General features: G+C 38.4%; 1 long non-coding RNA gene across 1 annotated transcript in view; it reads right to left on the bottom strand.

The window, feature by feature from the left end:
* The window catches only part of LOC118246259 (uncharacterized), a 165,086-nt gene that overhangs the window by 45,759 nt on the left and 99,730 nt on the right, over positions 1 to 19,597 (bottom strand). Inside the window, exon 4 of the long non-coding RNA XR_004778129.2 lies at positions 13,277 to 13,369. This is a non-coding gene — a long non-coding RNA (uncharacterized LOC118246259). The remainder of the gene's footprint in view (positions 1 to 13,276; positions 13,370 to 19,597) is intronic.

Below are 19,597 nucleotides of genomic sequence, written 5' to 3' on the forward strand. Positions count from 1 at the left end.
GTTACCTTCTTTGGGGATGTAATTATTTCACAGAATGGGGGTGCAAAAACCAGTAAACCAGAGGCCTGCACCCTCTGCCATCAGCCCTAAATGAATACAGACAGGGTCAGTTAATCACCTGAACATTTCTGTTAGACTACGTACATTTAAATACACACAGATCTTATTTACCTACACTTTTAAGTTGGAAAGACAGCTGGCAAAAAGTGACTGATAAACGTCCTTAACCTTCAGAAAATAATAGAAAATGAATGAATCAATACTAAAGAAAAATCTCATTTTCTAGATATCTCGGCAAGAGCTACTTGGGCAGCTTATTTCTTTGACTTGTCTCTGATTACAAAACTGAGTGAGAAAAATTAGAACATTGTGTAGCTGTAGGAGACATAGCCAACTGGAATTGGCAGAATGGGCAGCAAAACCAGTTTGCTAAATCTGGATGATCCTTTTACAGTAGGTTAACAAATAACTGAGGAAAGGATGCCAAAACAGTGCCACCCTCCCCTGAACCCTGAAAAACAGGAAAATCCTATCCAAGAAAACTATTCAGTCACACACACTTCACAGAAGACAGATTTTGTAGCCAGGTACAGCCAAACTGTCTTCAACGCAGGTCCAGTCAGACTCTGCCTGCCTACAACATTAAGGTCCTAATCCTTTGTATGCTGCAAGTGCATTCAGATTCAGAAAAGGGGGGTTTTGCCTTCTGTGATAGAAGCTGAAAAGATTTTCTCTAGTTAAATTCACAGTTCTAGCGTAGACATTCAGACATCACAAAATCATGGTAACATCAGAATTCTAATTAACTTCAAGGTTGGGAGTTTCTGACTCTGTTCTTGTTTTGAAATCTAACAAATATCACCTGGCAAAGGAATTTCATGCATTAGAGCCCCCTCAACAGAACAAAGCTGTTTACGGTTTGATAATTTTAAATTCTGCAAGGCTCTAAGCTATTAGGTACGAAAATAGCAGGAGTAAAAAAGTGGTTTCTTGTGACTGCCACCAGTTAAAAAGGAAAATACTTAGGTTGGTTGGTCAGGGGATTTATAACCTAGCAATTAACAAAACTTCTCAATATTCTGAAATGTGGAGTTTAAATAGAAACCAGATGCTTCATGAAAACATTTAATATAGAAACACTGCCCTTATAGTCCCTTCTATGAGTATGGCATAGAGACATGGAAATGATGCTATAGAGGAAAATAGTTTGACGCACTGTTTTAAACAGAATAGGGCCTGATTCCTCAATATACTTTCAAAGTCAGTACTGTCACTATTAGGAGCATGAGACAGAATTGGGCCCAGATCCTCTTTCTGAACTCCTATATCGTTTGGATTAATATGCTATTCAGTTTTATTAATGTTTCTACATCCTTTGCAACCCCTGCGTCTAAGCAATCTCAGACTCAACACACATGCTTCTAACTTAAATCTCTTTTGATGATGCAATCTTCAAAACTGTTAGTTCCTTCTCAATTTGTAACACTTTTAAATGAAACAGACCCCTAGTAATTTTGACAAATTGTAAGAAGTAAAGTATGCTCCCAATGTTTGATCTTTCACAGTTTTGATCTCCCTGGTAGCTGCTTCTATGCTGATTTGCATATTGTACCTACGCAAAGTAACAAAAATATTTTCTCCTTGTCAGCATTGTTTATTAAAATATATATATATAAACAAGTAGTGAAAAACAGAATAGACAGTCATGCTGTAGTGATAACTTCATGATTGCTATTTCCCCAGAAAATTCAGCTAAGCAATGAAGAAAAAGATAATCTGGCTCAGCCACAGCTGAATCAGGTGCCCCACAATTGATCAAAGTATTGATCCTGACTTTTTTTTTTTAAATCTTTTACCTGCTTTCATTTCCCATGCTGCAAGCTGATTCATGTAGAAATTAGATATTGCTGTATCTACATCACATTTTGCTGTTCCTCAGAATCATCATCTTCATTTGCATATTGTTTAATTTATTTCTATTTTTTAAGCATGTGTAAATAACTGATGGTAGAAAGAAAAGGAATTGTAGCTAGTGCTCAGTGATGGGGTCAGAGGCAATGGATACACACTGAAATACAGGAAATTCCACTTAAAAAAAAAAAAGCTGTGAGGATTGTCACAAACTGGTACAAGTTGTCAAGACATTGATTGTAGAGACCTCATTCTTGGACATATCCAAAACTCCACTAGACACAGCCCTGAGCATACTCCTCTAAGCAGACCCTGCTTTGAACAGGAAGGTGGTGGACTAGGCTCTTCAGAGGCCCCCTCAAACACTCTGATTCTATGGTTCTCTAATTCTATAATTCTAGGAATAAGTTAATAATTACAGCCAATACTGTATAATGAGAACTTGAAAGAGATTTAATATAAAAACAGCCTCAGAGAATACAAAAAGAGTACTAGGAGAACTCACTTGGCATTAGGTTGTGTATTAGCCGAAACTAACGTAAGTGTCACTTTGGTGAATTGCCTTTCCACAAAAAATATAGTTCCATTCTAAAAAAGTGTAAAAGAAGCATACATTCCATACTTAAATATCAGATTATTTTATAAATAGTGATTTTTGTGACTGATATTTTCATATTGTGAAAATATAGCACAGCACATGATCAATAGTACAGTAAGAATTTGTTGCTTGCTGGTTGAATAAGCAAAACTGTTTCCAATACCACTGTTATTACTTACAATTTTATTTTTCATTGAAAAAAAGAAGGAGGTGGAGAGGTGCAGAAACACTAAAACAAGAGTTCAACCTGTTTTCATCTCTAAAGAAAAGCAATCTCATAGCTGCTTTTGGAAAAAAAAAGTGGACTTAGCAGAGAACTTTCTTTTAACTGTAGACCACATCTGGCACGTCACAGTACACCTAAACTATAGACCTGGCACCTTGGAAATATAGCACTTGCCAGAAGCCTGCTCCGGGCCTGTCTCATTCACTTCCCTTGAGCCCCTGCACTTCCCAGAAGAAATCCCCATACTGCGATAGAGTCACTGCTCTGCACTGACATAGCAGGTCCGCAGCCCTCTCTACTATCTGCCATCCAATGAATCATCAGGAAGTTTCCACTCAAGTCCACTGAAGATCACAGAAATTTCAGTAATGCAGTACACATTCACTGGCAACCATGGGATAAGTTCCTGGCTGAGAACAAAGCTAGCAGATGTTTCTACCAACTTTGATATAGTTTTAGTCTAGAGTTCATACACTGTTTGCAGTCTTCTACCTGCATATAGCATAGAGGACATACACATCAATAATGGACTGGGTAAAACATGTGATCCTTGTGTTGTTCGGTCTTGCATTTCTGCTGGTGCTGATAGATGCAGTTTTGCATACAGATTTATAACCACTTTTCTCACCTCAAGTCTACCTTTTCTTTTGATCCTGCTATTGCAGGTGTTTGCTGCTAACAGCTCCTGATCTCATGTCTGGTGTGAACGCTGCTCTACACATCAATGGGCCTCTTGCTTAATGCATGGCTGATGAATTGTAACAGTCAATTTGCTCTGTTCTCATTCATACGCTTGAAAAGGAAGCATGAAGTTACAGCAGTACGCTAGCATGCACATGGCAAGTGCATATGCTACTTTTGTTCTGCCACTAGGACCATCTGGAAAAGAGTAACAGGAAGGGCAACAGCATTATCAGTAGTACAGGTATTTCTCTCTAGGCAAGACTGCCTACGTAGGACAAATATTTACATCACAGATTGTTGGATGTTTTCTTTTATATGTTATCATTGGGAGGTACTTTTGTATACATAGATGGAATTAGCCTTCTATCCAAAGTCTACAAGAAAAACAAAACCCTAGAAGCAATAGTCTAGAAAATTTTCCAACACTAAAATACCTTTCTTTGTATTTGAAACTGTGATGTCTGCCTATGCACAGCCTGGCTGGTGTTGGAGACTGCATTTTGTTTTGTTGTCAGACTCCTGTCTGGAAAACTTTTTTCTAAACTGCAGAACATTCTTGCCTCTTCTCCAGATTAATCTAAAATCCAGAGAAGGTGACAAGAAAAATTGTTGCACCTAACATGGTACAATTAAAGCAGGCCAATAAACTTTGATCATACATTTAAATGGAGCACCCAGGGGAAAAAAATTAAAAAAATAATTAAAAAAAAGGCTACTTCTCAAGACAAAGCAATTTCTTAAGAGTGAATTCCAAGCAGGCGGCAACTAAGCAACAGACCACCTGAGAAGGGTCTTTGATCACTTGACAAAGCAGATCAGAGCAACACAAGGGAAAGAGAACTAGAGATTACCTGGGGGGGGGGGGGGGGCAGTCTTTTCTTGGTTTATTAGAGAGAAAGATGGAAAATATACCAAGAGACGCTACAAAAAGCAACTTCATGATTTGGAGAAGACAGCAGCTGTAGGAAGCATCTCATGGACATTTTAGTAATCACAATTTATACTTTTAGCAGCTTCTTCTACTTCTACCTCTCTTGCTTCACGCAGTGTTGACAGGAGTACTTGGGGAACTGGAGAAGAATACCACCTCTTCCTAACTCCAGGCTTGACAGAAGACAATTCTCTGCCCTTAGCCCACCCAGTACCCTTGTGGAAAGAAACGCTGGCCAGCAAAGAAGAAAAAGAGATAGATGTACAGAATACCAGAGGAGCTGCAGCAATGAACAGCAGCAAAGCTGCTGAAGCCTTGGATGTAGACCATTTTATGATGTAGGGACTAGGGGCATATAAAGAGTTTACAGGTTTTTGGTAACAGCCAAAAAAAAAAAAAAAGAAAAGAAAATCCAATGCAATGCCATATAACTGCACTGATTATAACACTTGATTTTGCCTGTTGAGGCTGGCAACACTACGAGGTATGTCTCCTTTCATCATTACTCACCTCCTCTACCAGGATTGAACAGAACTGTTTTTATACTGCTTGCCAGATGAATTAAAATTGCATTTGAAGTTGAAAATTGGGCAAGAGGACAAGATTAGGCCCTGGATTTGTAAGTATTTATATTGGGGAAATAACCTGTACTGGCCTCACAGACAGGAAATGAAAGAGTAATAGAATCGTGAGGTCAGTAGTCAAGTTGTGCTTCTTTTTGTGAGGAACCTTGCTATCTTTTCTAGTGCTTAACAAAGTAGCTACACTCCTGAGGGAAAACAGAGGAGAACATTTTAATTAAAAATGAACATCCACAAAACTTTATAAGCCATTTTTGCAATTTCATTATTCCAGCTAAAGAAGAAAGATACTAAAATATTATTAACATCCCTTAAAATACTTATTAAGGGAGATTTAAATTAGCTCAGTCCAGCACTACTGGAATGATTCCATTTCTTTGTTATATCCAAGGTAAGGACTAAAACAATATTAGACTAACAGCAAAAGCATTGATGATAAAACCTAGTTTCAGAGGTTCTGAAGAGTTTATTTTCCTCAATAATTGATAATTATTAAACTAAAGAGTTTCTCTTTATTAACTGCAGAGTCCACTCAAGATCCTGGGGATCCTGAACCACTGCTTTTTCTCTGCAATTTAAGAACTGCTGCAAATGACAATGACACAGCATAAAATGTCATATGTGTGGTGAGTACAATTAAAGATTTTCTCTCTGCATTTGTTTGAAGACTGACAGCTCAGCCAACAGGGCAGCCAGGTTTATGCAGCTTTCTGTAAGCTCATTGACAGTTTTCCCTGTGAAACTTTCTTCATAGTTCTCTTCATCAGGTAAAATCCTTCTGAACCTTTGTCAGATGGCTCTTTCAAGAGCAAACAGGATGGGGAGTCTGACCATGAGCAGCTATGAAGTCTCATTAAAAAAAGTCTTTCACACTGTTGTCCTTGTTCTGCATTATAAAGATGGTGTGCCATAAAGTGCAAAGAAATGTTATTCTAATGAACAGAGGAGAGCCACCACTACACTGAGGCATGATTAATGAGCTGAAGCCGTTCATGAAGTCATTTTACATGTCTGGCTGGTGACCTTTGAATTTGAAGAATTTTATTGCATGTAAAGTATAATAGGAGAAATTATTTGGTTAGCATACAATGTATTCATGGTTTAACAAAGGGATGTGGAATGGGTTATGGTCCAGGAGAAAAGGCAACAATGACATTAAAAACAAACAAACGATTACTTCTTTCCCATCCTCTTTTTAATCTTCCTTCAATTCAAATGAAACTGAGAACACAATTCTCTGCCATGAGCTTACCCATGGCTACGAGCACTTGCTCGTAAGCAAACAAGAGTTTAGCTGACAAACTTCCCTTCCCTTGGCAAGACCAGAGAACTATGGACTTCACAGCAACTGAGGGAAGATTCAACTTTCTGGGTTGCCAGATGACACAGAAAATAATTAAGAAAATTAAGTTTTTCCCTCCAAAGGTCTAAACACAGTACATTAGATCATTTCAGAGGTCCCACGGCTTTGAGAACTCCAGCCTGTGTCTCAGTGACCCACACTGTCAGAAGCCACCAGCAACCCCTTTCGCTCATGCAGGGCTGGGGTCAGTGAAGGCTGAGGCTGGGACTGCTGGATGACTCATACAGAAAGAAGTGGAATTGCTTACACAGTTAGGACTGTCCCAGTTTCTCCAGGATATCTGGGAACTGTAACACCCAAAAGTCTATACAAAGCCAATAAAAACACAAATCACTAACTTTCTACTTGGCTACTTTCATATATGCCAAGTTGGGTCTGCTTTTGTGCAACTGAACAGAAGAGGAAATAGGGTTCAGGAGACTTTGCTAGTGCTCCAGAAATTTTTCTACCTGCCAATTTCTTCTTATGGCCCTGCTTCTCAGCATGTGGGGTGCACTTCACTGACTAAAAAAAGCATAATGAGGTACAAAATATTTTCCACAAGGAGTCACGTACCCTGGTGAGGCTCGAAAGCATTCCTGATTGACCGAGTGGGGTGCCAGCTGGTGGCAGGAACACCTCTCCTCTCTCAGCAGAAGTGGCAGGCCCACCCACTGGTGCTGAGCAGACCTACAGTACTATTTACTGTACAGTTTTGAATATAAAGGAAATGAACAAAGCTGGTAGCAGGCAGTATGTGAAGGACACAATGAGAAGGGATTGATTAGCTACTTTGTTCAAACTGTGTAATGATCAAAATGACGAATGATCAAAGGCAGCAAAGGACACTACATGTGGCACTGCAAGAATTCATCTACTCTTTTATATACTACTGCTTCCAGGGTGAGGTAAAAACAGAAATTCTACCTGTTCTGACACCTGCAAGAGGGAAGGAGAGGACAGAAGCTAAAAATACTATTAGCCTAGTTTAAAAACAAAATACTGACATATCCTATGCAGAAAGGAACTAAGTGTCTGTTAGTGTTCTCTGGCTCTATTATGTTTTCATTAGTAAATAAGTAATTAAAAAAAAAAAAGTAAATGGACCTCAACCCTGAGTATTCAGCTGAGAATCCTTCCTATCAACCTGCCATCCCCTGGCTCAGAGATCTGTTTGTTTCTGGACTATGAGAACTTGCATTGGACAAAAGAGTTTGGGCATGGAAATAAAAACTGGTTGGTGCTTTTCAGTCTCAAAAACAGGGAAAGCAGTCAAACAGTAGGTAGAGAAAGGAATAGAAGTTTTTCCATTCTCTCTGGATCTTCACTCAGTATAGACTAAATCACAATAATAGCTTGTATTTTCTTTTGCATCTTTTCTTGTCCTGCGTGAATGGACAGGCAAGGGGAATCACGTTTCTTCCCTTTTTCCTTCAAAAATAGTGACAAATTCTTGCAAACCAATCCCCTTTATGGTTTTCCACCTACTCTCATTTGACTTTAGTTTCTAGAGCTTCCTTTCAGTTACTGATCACAATACTGCCACAGTATCATGAAGCCTTTAAACAGCCATAAGGCAATATTACCTCTAAAAGAAGCAACTTCTGTTCTCCCTCTCTCTAGCCTCAACCTGTAATTTCTTTCCTTCTTTTGTGTCAGAGTATTTTCAAGGCCAGGTGGTGAACCAGATCAGCAAACCTAACTATAGCAAAACTAATCCAGTCTTATTTTGCCAGGTTAATTTAAAGCCAACTTGTCCCCTTTTGTTGCCAATTAAGGGGAATACATAAGATCTCATAAAGGAGGACTGGAACAAACTGCTGGAGGTAGGGCAAGATGAGAAGTCCTGTTTTAAAAGTGAAGTCACCTTACGTTGGCTTGAAATAACTACTAAACTATGGCCCCTGACATAGATGTAGCCACAACAGATAGGCTAACACGGACCCAAGAAATGACTCCATTATCAAATTCTAGCAAGGGTAATATCTTCCCATAGAAAACAATTTTCTGATGAATCTGTATTTTTCTGACAAAAGCAGTGAAAGGGCAACTTTTTCAACGCTCTTCACTGTTAAGTATTTTCAACACCCGATACACAGCTGCACACACGCTTTAGGCAAGTTTAGGTGCTTGGGAACACGCACTACTCTGCGACAAGAAGTACTTATTTTCCAGAGAACCCCTCTATAGGAGCCAGGCAGCCTGTCTCTTGGCAGACTTAACAATGGTACAGTACAGTGAGAAAATGTGATTAGTCCAAGGTGTTAGTATGACATCTGTAGATTTTGAGAATTCACTAGTGGGGTATTACACTAGGGACTTTTTTTTTTCCCATGATATGGAATAGTACAGTTTAAATTGTCTAATGAGAGCAGAAGAGCTAAGTGGGATTTGATATTTTGCTTAATGAGGTGTGCAGAAAATTGCTAATGGATTTAATCTGCATAAATTTCTTCAAGCATACATATTCTCATGCACCCACACACATTCACCCTAAAACTCAATCGTTAATGATGAATTTCATTTGTTCCCACATCAGAATTAAGAATATTTAATGAATTGTAATGTATAGTTAATTATCATATTCATCACTTAGACCCTAAATTGAGGCTGGGCAGGGGAGGTAACTCTTGTTACAGCTATAGCAAATGTGGTAGTGTGACAAACACCCAGTGTAAATGCAGGCACTTGAAAATAAGGCTTGCAACAATAACAACATAATAATAATAATAACATAAATGCTAAGTAACCAGGGTGCATTTCCAAGGGGAGATTAATTCTTTTTGTTGTAAAGCATCTTTAGTGGATGACACCTTCTCCTCCAGGCATACACAAAAATATAATCAGAGTGGGGCAAAAAGTATCAAACATTGATAAACCCCTAGCAAATCTGGAAAAGAACATGTAAGCAATTCATTGGTTACCAGAAAGGGTTCGTTCTATCACTAATTTCACTTGACATTGCATAAAATGGAAGGCAGGCAAGAAACAGGAAATACTTGCGTCAGCAAAGGAAATGTATACAATGCATGGAATAGCATTACATGAATTTTCCTTCTCGGGTGAATAAAGGAGAGGGAATGTACCAGCAGGGCACTTTAGCTGTATAAGCACAAAAACCTAAGGTTGGAATGAAGAGAAAAATGTCTAATTTCACACGAGGCTCCTTAATCTCTTGCTACTAGCAACTAATAACAGATTTGGTTTTGAACCTTAACAAATCCTTTTGCATGGAGCAATTGTCCAATCATGCCAATTACAGGTTTGTGAAACTAACTGTTTCTGTAGGTAAAGAAGGAGCTGTGAAATGACAACTATGACAAGGCATAGGGGATGGAAGTTACTTCAGGGGTGAATCTGACCCACTGTTCATTAGTTAAGCACCAACGTGTCTCTGATTCCTTTTTATCTTTGGTGAAAAACATTTATTGTTTTTTGTTGGTAGTCAGCAAACACATCTATGATACAATAATTAGCAAGACATCTCTGGATTACTTGTTGAAGCATATAATCTTAGAAAGGTAGGGGAAGAGGAAATTAAAACAAGAGTGCATCAGTGAGCTGGTAGTAGTTTCAGGAGATTTGCATTACTCCTGCCTCTGGATATCCTTGTGGGGCTAGCCATAGAGACACACGTACAAGAGACAGGTAGAAAACGGACAAAACACATGCAGAGACTCTTGTACAGATGAATGCAGTTAAAGATTTCAGAAGAAAATATTTTTGGACTTGCTGAATGCAGCCATTCAATATAACTTACAAAAGATTTGCATCCTTAAGAAAATTATTTCAGATAGGGACTAAGATAATAAGAGCAAATTTAAATGGAAATATTCCATGTCCAGAAATAATTATATCTCAGCTGACAATAAGCACTTCTTTCCTGAGCTACCTATTATCTATTCATGTGAATAAAATAACAAGACCATCTGGCAATTTCCAAAAAAAGTTACAGTCACCACCTCTGTTGCTCCTGGCCTTTGCGGGGAACATCACAGAGGCTTGATACATCAGGCATGAGGAGCTGAACAGTTTCATTCTTTCTATTATACACACGCAGTTTATTCCTGTCTTTAACCAGTACATTTCAGGACTCAAGAGTTACTCGAATGCCCTTCATCAATAAAGTTATTCCATAATAAAGCAGTGCATGAATTTCAAGTAAAATATGGATTCAGAGCAACTCTGGGGGCTCTCTGCCTTATTATGAAGGCATAAGGCACCTTCAAAGTGGGAGTCATGCGGAGATAACAGTTTCTTATTTTTAGGGAAACAACTGAGTATATTCATGCTGTACTTTGAATATAGATTGGCAGCTAAATTCCAGCCAAAATTCACCTCCAGGTTTGCACTGGGGCAAGCTTCAGACAACTTGATGGAGATGAGGTAAGAGTATTATCCCTTCCACACTGTACCACAGTTTGCAACGCAGGTGTGTGAGTATATTATGCCACGTACACTCACCATCACTAATCATATTTGCTATTCTTTCTGCAGTATCACACATTTGACATTGAACAGGCAGCCCTGGACCATTTCTGCAAGGACTTTGCTTTAACATTGCCTGCCATCAGGGCAGATAGATGTGATCTGTGCCAATCAACAGACACCCCACAAGCAGTAGATGGATGAAAGTGGGTCAGGGAGTACAACAAGCTTTAATCCACTCTCACCTCGGCCACAAAGGTAAAGCACTTTGAGTTGAGGCAGTGCCTGTATAAAAAAACTATCAGATACTTTCCTGTTTGCTTCTAGCAAATGCGCACATTTAGGAAATACTAAGGAATATTGGCTATGCTTCTAAGCTGCCTTGGGAAGGTCTTTTCAGGTTTAAAACTGCAGCAGTAAAATAAACCTACTTTTTCATAGAGGCGTAAATCCCCACCTGCCAATGCCAATTGACTCCAGTCATACAGACAGTAATATTTAGATAGCTTTCCTGGGCTTTCTGCCATTCATTGTGCAATGGTAGCACATGAAGACAAAGTTTATAGTGATCAAGCTTTCAATAAAACAACCATTCATAGGTAGGGAGCATTCCAAATGCGAACTTGAATGGTCTTCTAATATTCTCAAAACTCTCCCTTTCCACAACCCTTCCCCAGCTCCATGTATTAAGCCACAGAGCAATTCACTCTCCCTTCACTGCCTCCCCTTGCTGCCCCCTACAAAGCTCTGCCATAATTTATTTAATTAAATACATTTTAAAATAAAACACAAAACTTTCAAAAATATGTGAAAAAAGCTCTGTTTTTGTACCACTTAAATGAACTATGGGAAAACTCTTTTGGAAATAATTTCTATTATACTAAATTACAGCACAAAACAATGTAAAGAATTGAACCTGCAAATGTTTGAACTTTTACCCACGAAAAAAACTGAATTAGATTACACTAGTGACAAATTACTAGTTTGTTTTATATGCATCCATGATTTTATTCCTTAGAGATTTATGAGGAGATTTTTTATTTTTTCTTTTAACCCTCAGTAGAGTGTCCATGCACCTCTGCAACTAAATTCTACAGCTGGATCTCAAAGCTCAAAAGAAAGATATCCAGTATCAGATATCTAGATATCAGATATCTAGGACCTAGTCCTAGAATTTTAAATCAATATTTTTCACGTTAGTGTTGCAATAAATAAAACAAAGTCTATTCATATAATCCCTAGTCTCCAAATACAGCTGTGACAGTTTTGATAATGATTTGCATGTAGAGGGTTTTTTCTTTCTTTTTGAAAAGGTGATACCTGTACATTAAATTAGTTTACGCTGATTCCTTAGTCCACATTTCAAATGCAGAAGTAATGTACTGCATGACAATTGCCCTCTGGTTTCCATAATGCAGTCCATTTTTAGCAAACACTTACATTGACTAATTTGGAGTAGATCATAGAGCTGTTTTGACTCAGGTAGTGAAAGCAACTGTTCTGTAAGTACTGTTAGTTATATTGGCTGTTGTTTAATAAAGCATAAATTGCTTACAAGGCTTTTAGATAAAGTTCCTAGAACTGACATGTGCAAATACATTCTTTGTGGTGTGTATAATTAATATATTTTCCATATAAAATACCAATAATGCAAATATGAGAATGAATTCTAATTATGAGCTATATTTGTGAGGCTGTCGACTCTCACAGAAGTCATAAGAATTATATGACTACAAAAATTTTAGAGCTTTAGATTCTAATTTATTAACCTCCTATAGACAATAAAATAGGGAAATGCAGAACTGCTATCTGGCTGAGTATATAGAGTTGTTTTTTCTTTTCTTTTTTTTTTTATAATATTTTATGTTGTGTTAATTTTAGGTATTAAATATCATTTTAGGAGGTTTGGAAGTCTTGCTGCAAAATCTGGTTTTCATCAAATTAGAATAAAAACCTCACAGCAGCAGGAGAGTAAACCGGTAGCAGTACATCAGTAGACACTTCATTTATAATTCTTAGAGTAAACCCCTGTCATGATTAGTTTTAGGAAAAAAACTGGGGCAGTTTTTCAGTAACTTAAGAAAGAAGCAAGTTGGGCTGTAGCTAGTCACATCACCACATGTCTCTATTATGCAAGTTATACATAAGTTGACTAAGTGAGCCCATACATTTTGTAGCTACTCTACTGACCATTTACAACCAAAATGATTTCCACATATGTGAACTAATATTCTTTACAGTTGCAACACTATTCATATCTAAACTATCCAGAAAGTGTACAAGGAAATATCTACTGCTTTTCTTATAAATAAGCAAAATTGTTACATTTCATAATCTGTTTAAGACCAAGTACCTGACCCAAATGTTGACATAACACAGGGGAATGGTTGGAGACATGACAGGCAGAGTATAGCAAACTTATTGGAAATGTTTATTAAATTTCTGTGTTGGCCTATCAGTTATGTCACACTGGGTTATGTCATTCACATTTCATTGCATCACATCATGCCTGTCAAATTATAATGGTGTCTGACTGGCAAAACACAATCTAGTATAAAATTTGATTTTATCTTACCTATTTTGGGGTTTTGAAAAGCACAGCAGATTATATGTCCTTTGAAGTATCATAACTTCCAACATACATTTTTTTTGTCAACTTGCTGTTCAGCTGAAAAAGAATATTCACAAGTGACTGCCACATGTAACATAATTGTGCAATAAATTGAGACAAGTCAAAATTATACAGTCCAGGTAACAGATGAGCTGGCTAGCTACGTTTGTAAGAGCGACTGAGGTATCAAATGATGATTGAAATAAGATACCAAGTGCTGTCAGCTTTACACTTCAAGCATTGGAGCATACGGGATAGACATAACAGGATCCCTAAGACATACCGCATAGTCATTGTGTCACACAGCTACCTCTATGTGCTCTTAATGGTACTGTTTCATATAACTTACTAACATAAAGAAATAAAATGTCTCCCATCACAATGTCTCATTTGGAAAACGGAAAATAACCAATAGATTTACTTAAAATAAAAGTTTTTTTTTAAAAAAGAAATGCTTCAGGAAAAAGGTTAAATGGTGAATGCCACTTAATTTGGACACCTAAAATATTTTTCATCCTTTCCAGTAGGCTATCCTTGTCACACCATAACAAAGAAAGCGACAGGTATCCCTTTTGCTGTCTTTAAATACCTTGCTGCAGGGAATGTGCTCCCCACGTTTCCAACACTGAGTAGTATTTTCTGCTGTAGGCAAAGCAAATGAAGAATCCCCCTTTAAGAATAAAATAGTACTCAATAGAAGTAAATGTGACTTATTCTGGGACAGGAAAAAAAATTAACTCTAAGTAGCCAGAGTGAATTATAGGTAATCTAATTTTTAAGTCTCTTACTACCTACAAATACTTTATTAAACACTGATGCATAGCACATTTTCCTTCCTTCTTAAACTCAGATATCTATTTAATTTACATGCAATACTTTAAATGCATTTATTTAATACAATGCCTACACCTCTGTAACACAAATTGCTTTTATTTGTCATGAATTCTAACATTCATTTTTTATTCTGCTTTGAAATACCCAGCCAATCCTGTGTTTCTGTTCTCTCAGGCTTTGATATATAGGAATCATTTCCCCAGGCAGCAATCAGCATTGATAAAAGAGTTTGGAACGCAATTCACAAATAGATAGCATATTTATGTGTAAGAGAACCAGCAGTTATTTTCACTGTGTATCAAAACAAACACAGGAGCACTTCTGCTAGAACTGAGCTCATGTAGTCAAGAAGATACAGGCCAGATTTCAAAAATGGCTCTGATTTACAGCATTTGTGGGGTTACCTTACTTCTGGAGATAAGGTTCTGTGCTCACACCTAGGAGAGAAACATCACCTCCCAACACACACACACCAGCAGCACAACCTCCCACTCTGAGGCAGGTTCCCCTCAGCTCAGGGCCATGCTCCTCCCAGCTGCCCGCCCACACCTCAGCGTGATAGTTCCCTCCTTCCCCTCACAAGTTCCCCTGCTTCAGCATGGGCTGTCCCCCTCAGCACCTCTTCCTGTCAGGAATATTCTCACCTGCCCTGCTGCGGGGTTGCAGTGGGCATCTGCTCCGCCATGGAGCACCTCCTCCTGTGATCTTGGTGTTCCCTCAGCTGTCTCTCACTTCTTTTCTCTTCCTCTCTTTTTCCAGCATTTTCTGCCCTCTCCCCAACATGTTTCCACAGAAGCACCTGCAGCGCTGCTGACAGGCTCAGCTGTGCCCTGCATTCCAGAACCATCCAGAACCACCCCGAACCAGCTGCAGTGGGCCTGGGGCAACCCTGACCTCTCCTCATGGAGGCCCCGCCGCCAGCCCCCAGGCCCAGACAGCCCATGCATGCTCTTACAGAGCAGCTGCGACTTTCGGCCTTGTTTAGTATTAGCAATCATCTCAATTACAAGTACCAGCACTGTCACAGCATCCGAGATTCACAAGACACATCACAAAGTTGTTGCTTCCTTTAAAAAGGAAACAAAGAAACTGAAAAATAAGCCACCAAGTCACTCTAGAAATGCAAATCTATTTAAAAATCAAAATTTATTTATATTTATAAAATACATTTATAAATTTCTTCATATTTATAATATAAATTTATAAATTAAAATTCAGTACAAAAGATGTGGAAAGACTGGTGCTTCTGTATCCCAGTATGGTTTCATATACATTGTAAACCAGTATGTTTTATCTGCTTCTTTCCAAATTAACAGATGAAAGCAATAATACGTTAACAGAATTTTGCTAGGTTTTCCAATAAACTTATGTGATGCACATGACAGAAAGCAGACAACCGGTCAAATCAAATAGTTGGGTGAAACAAGCAGATTAGGACAAAATTTTCAACAGCAGCAACGTCAGCCTGACCTTCACTGTGGACCCCTGTGCACCTGGGCCAGTCTCAAGAATATATATTGCAAGTGTATCATGGAAAGATTTCTAAAAGGTAAAATAAAAGTCAACAAAAACAAAATCAGACCAGCTGTCTGGATCTGGAACGTACTTTTGCCATTTTCAATGTCCATTTGGTAGGTAACACAGTGCCCTGGCAAGATCAGAGACCTGCTGTGCCAATAGTGGCTGCCTAGGATTCCGTAAGATATTCTGAGTGGTAAAAGGATAGATAACACGAGAGAGGGATCATGACTTTGGACTGATACTGAACCTGCCATTCTTTGTTTCCACTGCTTTGTCCCTGCAACTTTCATTTAGGTACATTTCCATTTGAATTAATGACTAGAGAGCTAAATGCTGCTGAAATTGGCAAGTGATAGTAACAGTTCTTTAATTAGACTCATTGTCCCCCCAGAATAAATATGTTTATGTTGACACATCATTGCAGAGGCATATATTTCTCCTGACTTTTTAGACCTGTGAATAGCAGTAGAAAGTCCTGTCAGATAAGCCATCCAGTTTTCCCATGTTCTTACTGACTGCAAACTTAATAAAGCCTTCCTATTCTCTTCAACAGGAAGACAGAGGTGTTAAGTCGATGATGCAAGGGGCCATCCCCATCTGTTCTTTACTATGCCTTCTATTTATTTATTTATCTTTTAATTAAACACAAAGATAAAGTATGCACAAATTACGTAGAGCCAGCCAACTTCAAGAAAGTTACCAACGCAATCACAAAGTGAACATTAATGCTTCTCAATATTAGGATCATTCTGTATATGTGCCTCTCAGCAGAGACATTTCACATGCTGGCCGGTTTGGGAGATGAGGTCAACATCCCTAAGAGCCAGGTAAATGCCAGTGGAACCTTTCACAGGCACGTCAAACTGGAACACACACCAATAGCAATCACACTTATAAACCTTACTCAATTACAGGCTTTTCAGCTCAGGATGAAAAACATGCCTGCCCTAAAGAAATGCATTTAGGCTTTCTCATTTCTGAGTGGTGAAGGAATGATGTCAGCCATCCATTATTGATCTCCTCAGGAAAGAGAGCATAAAACAAAGCAGCTCTGAAGACACTGATAAAACAACAGAGTTGTGCTGACTTGCTACCTTCATTTAACAATACCTTCACTTTAGAAAAACATTCATCTTTTAGGAATGTGAAAACCTGCATCCAAAAGATGACTTCAATTGAATAGCAATTACTATTATTTTTTAACATAAGTGACATCTTTAGGCCATCAGTCATTAAAAGATAAATGTCTTACATGAAATACTGCACAGTTAATATGAAATCTTTTTCTCCCACAACTGAATGATAACGTATAGCACATCCAGTCTTTTACGTATAGAAAGATAGAACATTTAATACTAACAAGTGATTTGCAGATTTTCATCACTTTTAAAGTGTTGCCTGAATCAGATTTGAGAAACTCAAATTTAAAAAGGGGGGATGAAAGAAGAAGAAAAAAAAAAACACTTTTTTTCTAACTTTTTATGCTTGCACAGCATTCACTTTCCTCACGCTATGAATCCTTTCTATAAAGCACAGTAAGTTTCAAACTACACTATGAAAGCAATCAGTAAAATTCTGAAAACAAATTATAAGACCTCTTCAGCTTCCTATACAGCAGTAGTGATCAGTGTGCGACAGTATAGGTAGGCATGCACCCCTTCTACAGTCTCCTGGCACACAAGGAAACTATGTACAACATGAGACATTAAAATATTTCCAGAAGTTCATTAATACACCTTTCTTGCCTACTTACAGAGAAAACTGTGCACATTATGACATCACACTTACCTGGAGTCTTCTCCCTACCCTTCCAGCTTTTAGTGAATTTTCACTCCTGTTCCATAACAGGTATTTCTCACTCCAGAAGGCACTGCATTTCAGAAAACAAATTAATGTCTTTCTACCAATTACTAGCATCTTCTAAGTCTCTGGAGAATTATTGTACAACAATTAAAGATCTTCTGAGTGAAAATGCTATATTAATGGAAGATTACTAGCATGCTTCCTTCAAAAGTTCTCACTTTTCAACAGCTGATTCATCATTTTGATTGGCTTCACTTGCAAATTATAAGAACAGAGGCAGAGCACCTGTACCAGCACTGGATTCTCCAGGTGATTTGAGTGTTCTTCAGGCTTTCATCTAACAAGTTGCAGTTATTTATTTATTGCAGGTTTTTTTTTTTTTTTTTTTTTTTTTTATTTTCTTCTCTCTCACTTTTGAAATGAGAAACTTTCTTAACACTTATGAGATATTTTGGGTTACATCCAATGGTAACTACTGGCAACAATACCTTGTTCAAGTGAATTAACTAACACTGCTTGTAAAATTAATAAGTAAAGGAAAGGTCAATTTAGTATACTCTTCCAATAGACATTTTTGGAATATGTCAGCAATACAGAACAGCAAATTAAATTACTATTTATGCACAAGTAGCAAAATATATACAGTGGCAACCTTTTGACTGAATTCTAAAAGACTGCCCTTTTTTAAGGCAGCTTTTATTCAAAATTTCATACTGTTTGTCTCAGAGTTATTATGAGTTTTTTTTTTTAAACTCATCTGGACACTGAAAAGGAAAAATATAATTTTAACTATTAAATATTAGCCACTAAATGAGTCACATTTTGAATTGAATATTTTTCAGCAGTGTGAAAGGAATAATATTTACCAAAAGATTCATATTTGAGAAATATTATGAGAAAACATTGCTATATATTTAAAAAAAATAGAACATATAGTTGTTATATTAAATAAAAGTTAGCTAATATCAAGCAGCGCTACAGGCTGGGAGATGAGTGGTTGGAAAGCTGCCTGGCAGAGAAGGACCTGGGAGTACTGGTTGAAAGGCAGCTAATATGAGCCAGCAGTGTGCTCAGGTGGCCAAGAAGGCCAACAGCATCCTGGCTTGTATAAGAAGCAGTGTGGCCAGCAGGTCTAGGGAAGTGATTGTCCCCCTGTACTTGGCTCTGGTGAGGCCGCACCTCGAGTACTGTGTTCAGTTTTGGGCCCCTCACTACAAGAAGGACATGGAGGTGCTTGAGAGAATCCAGAGAAGGGCGATGAGGCTGGTGAGGGGTCTGGAGAACAAGTCTTATGAGGAGCGGCTGAGGGAGCTGGGGTTGTTCAGCCTGGAGAAGAGGAGGCTCAGGGGAGACCTTATCACTCTCTACAGGTACCTTAAAGGAGGCTGTAGCGAGGTGGGGGTTGGTCTATTCTTCCACGTGCCTGGTGACAGGACGAGGGGGAATGGGCTAAAGTTGTGCCAGGGGAGGTTTAGGTTGGATATTAGGAAGAACTTCTTTACTGAAAGGGTTGTTAGGCATTGGAATGGGCTGCCCAGGGAAGTGGTTGAGTCGCCATCCCTGGAGGTCTTTAAAAGACGTTTAGATGTTGAGCTTAGTGATATGGTTTAGTGGAGGACTTGTTAGTGTTAGGTCAGAGGTTGGACTGGGTGATCTTGGAGGTCTCTTCCAACCTAGACGATTCTGTGATCTATCAAAAAAATCAGACATGAGTACTTCTGCCTGAGGAAAGGTAAATTTTTACCTTTAAAGCTGGGGAGGGGAAATCTCATTTCTGAAAACCTTCCTATCTCTGATCAGATCAGACTCCATCTAGATATTGAAGATGACAATTCCAGAGAATCAGCATCTGGCACAGGAGGATGACTAAAAGTTCCCACTATTCAGTAACCAAGGACTTGTTGCATGTTCCTATAGGGATGCTGGTGAGCAGAGTGGCTTTCCTCTCTTTCAGAACTGGGGAGATCCAGTTTGACCATCAGTGGCCAAGATCACACTTTAATTTCTACAACTGAAAGTAGCTCCCTGGGCTACTTTAGGGAGTGGCCCTGGTAGCTGAAGCAGCTGCTGTGGCTCTCTTTGCCAAAGGCACTTTAGAGGCTTGCAGATGTCACTTGGTCCCTTAAA

This window comes from Cygnus atratus, chromosome 12 (genome assembly GCF_013377495.2).
Source record: "Cygnus atratus isolate AKBS03 ecotype Queensland, Australia chromosome 12, CAtr_DNAZoo_HiC_assembly, whole genome shotgun sequence".
Classification (NCBI taxonomy): Eukaryota; Metazoa; Chordata; class Aves; order Anseriformes; family Anatidae; genus Cygnus; species Cygnus atratus.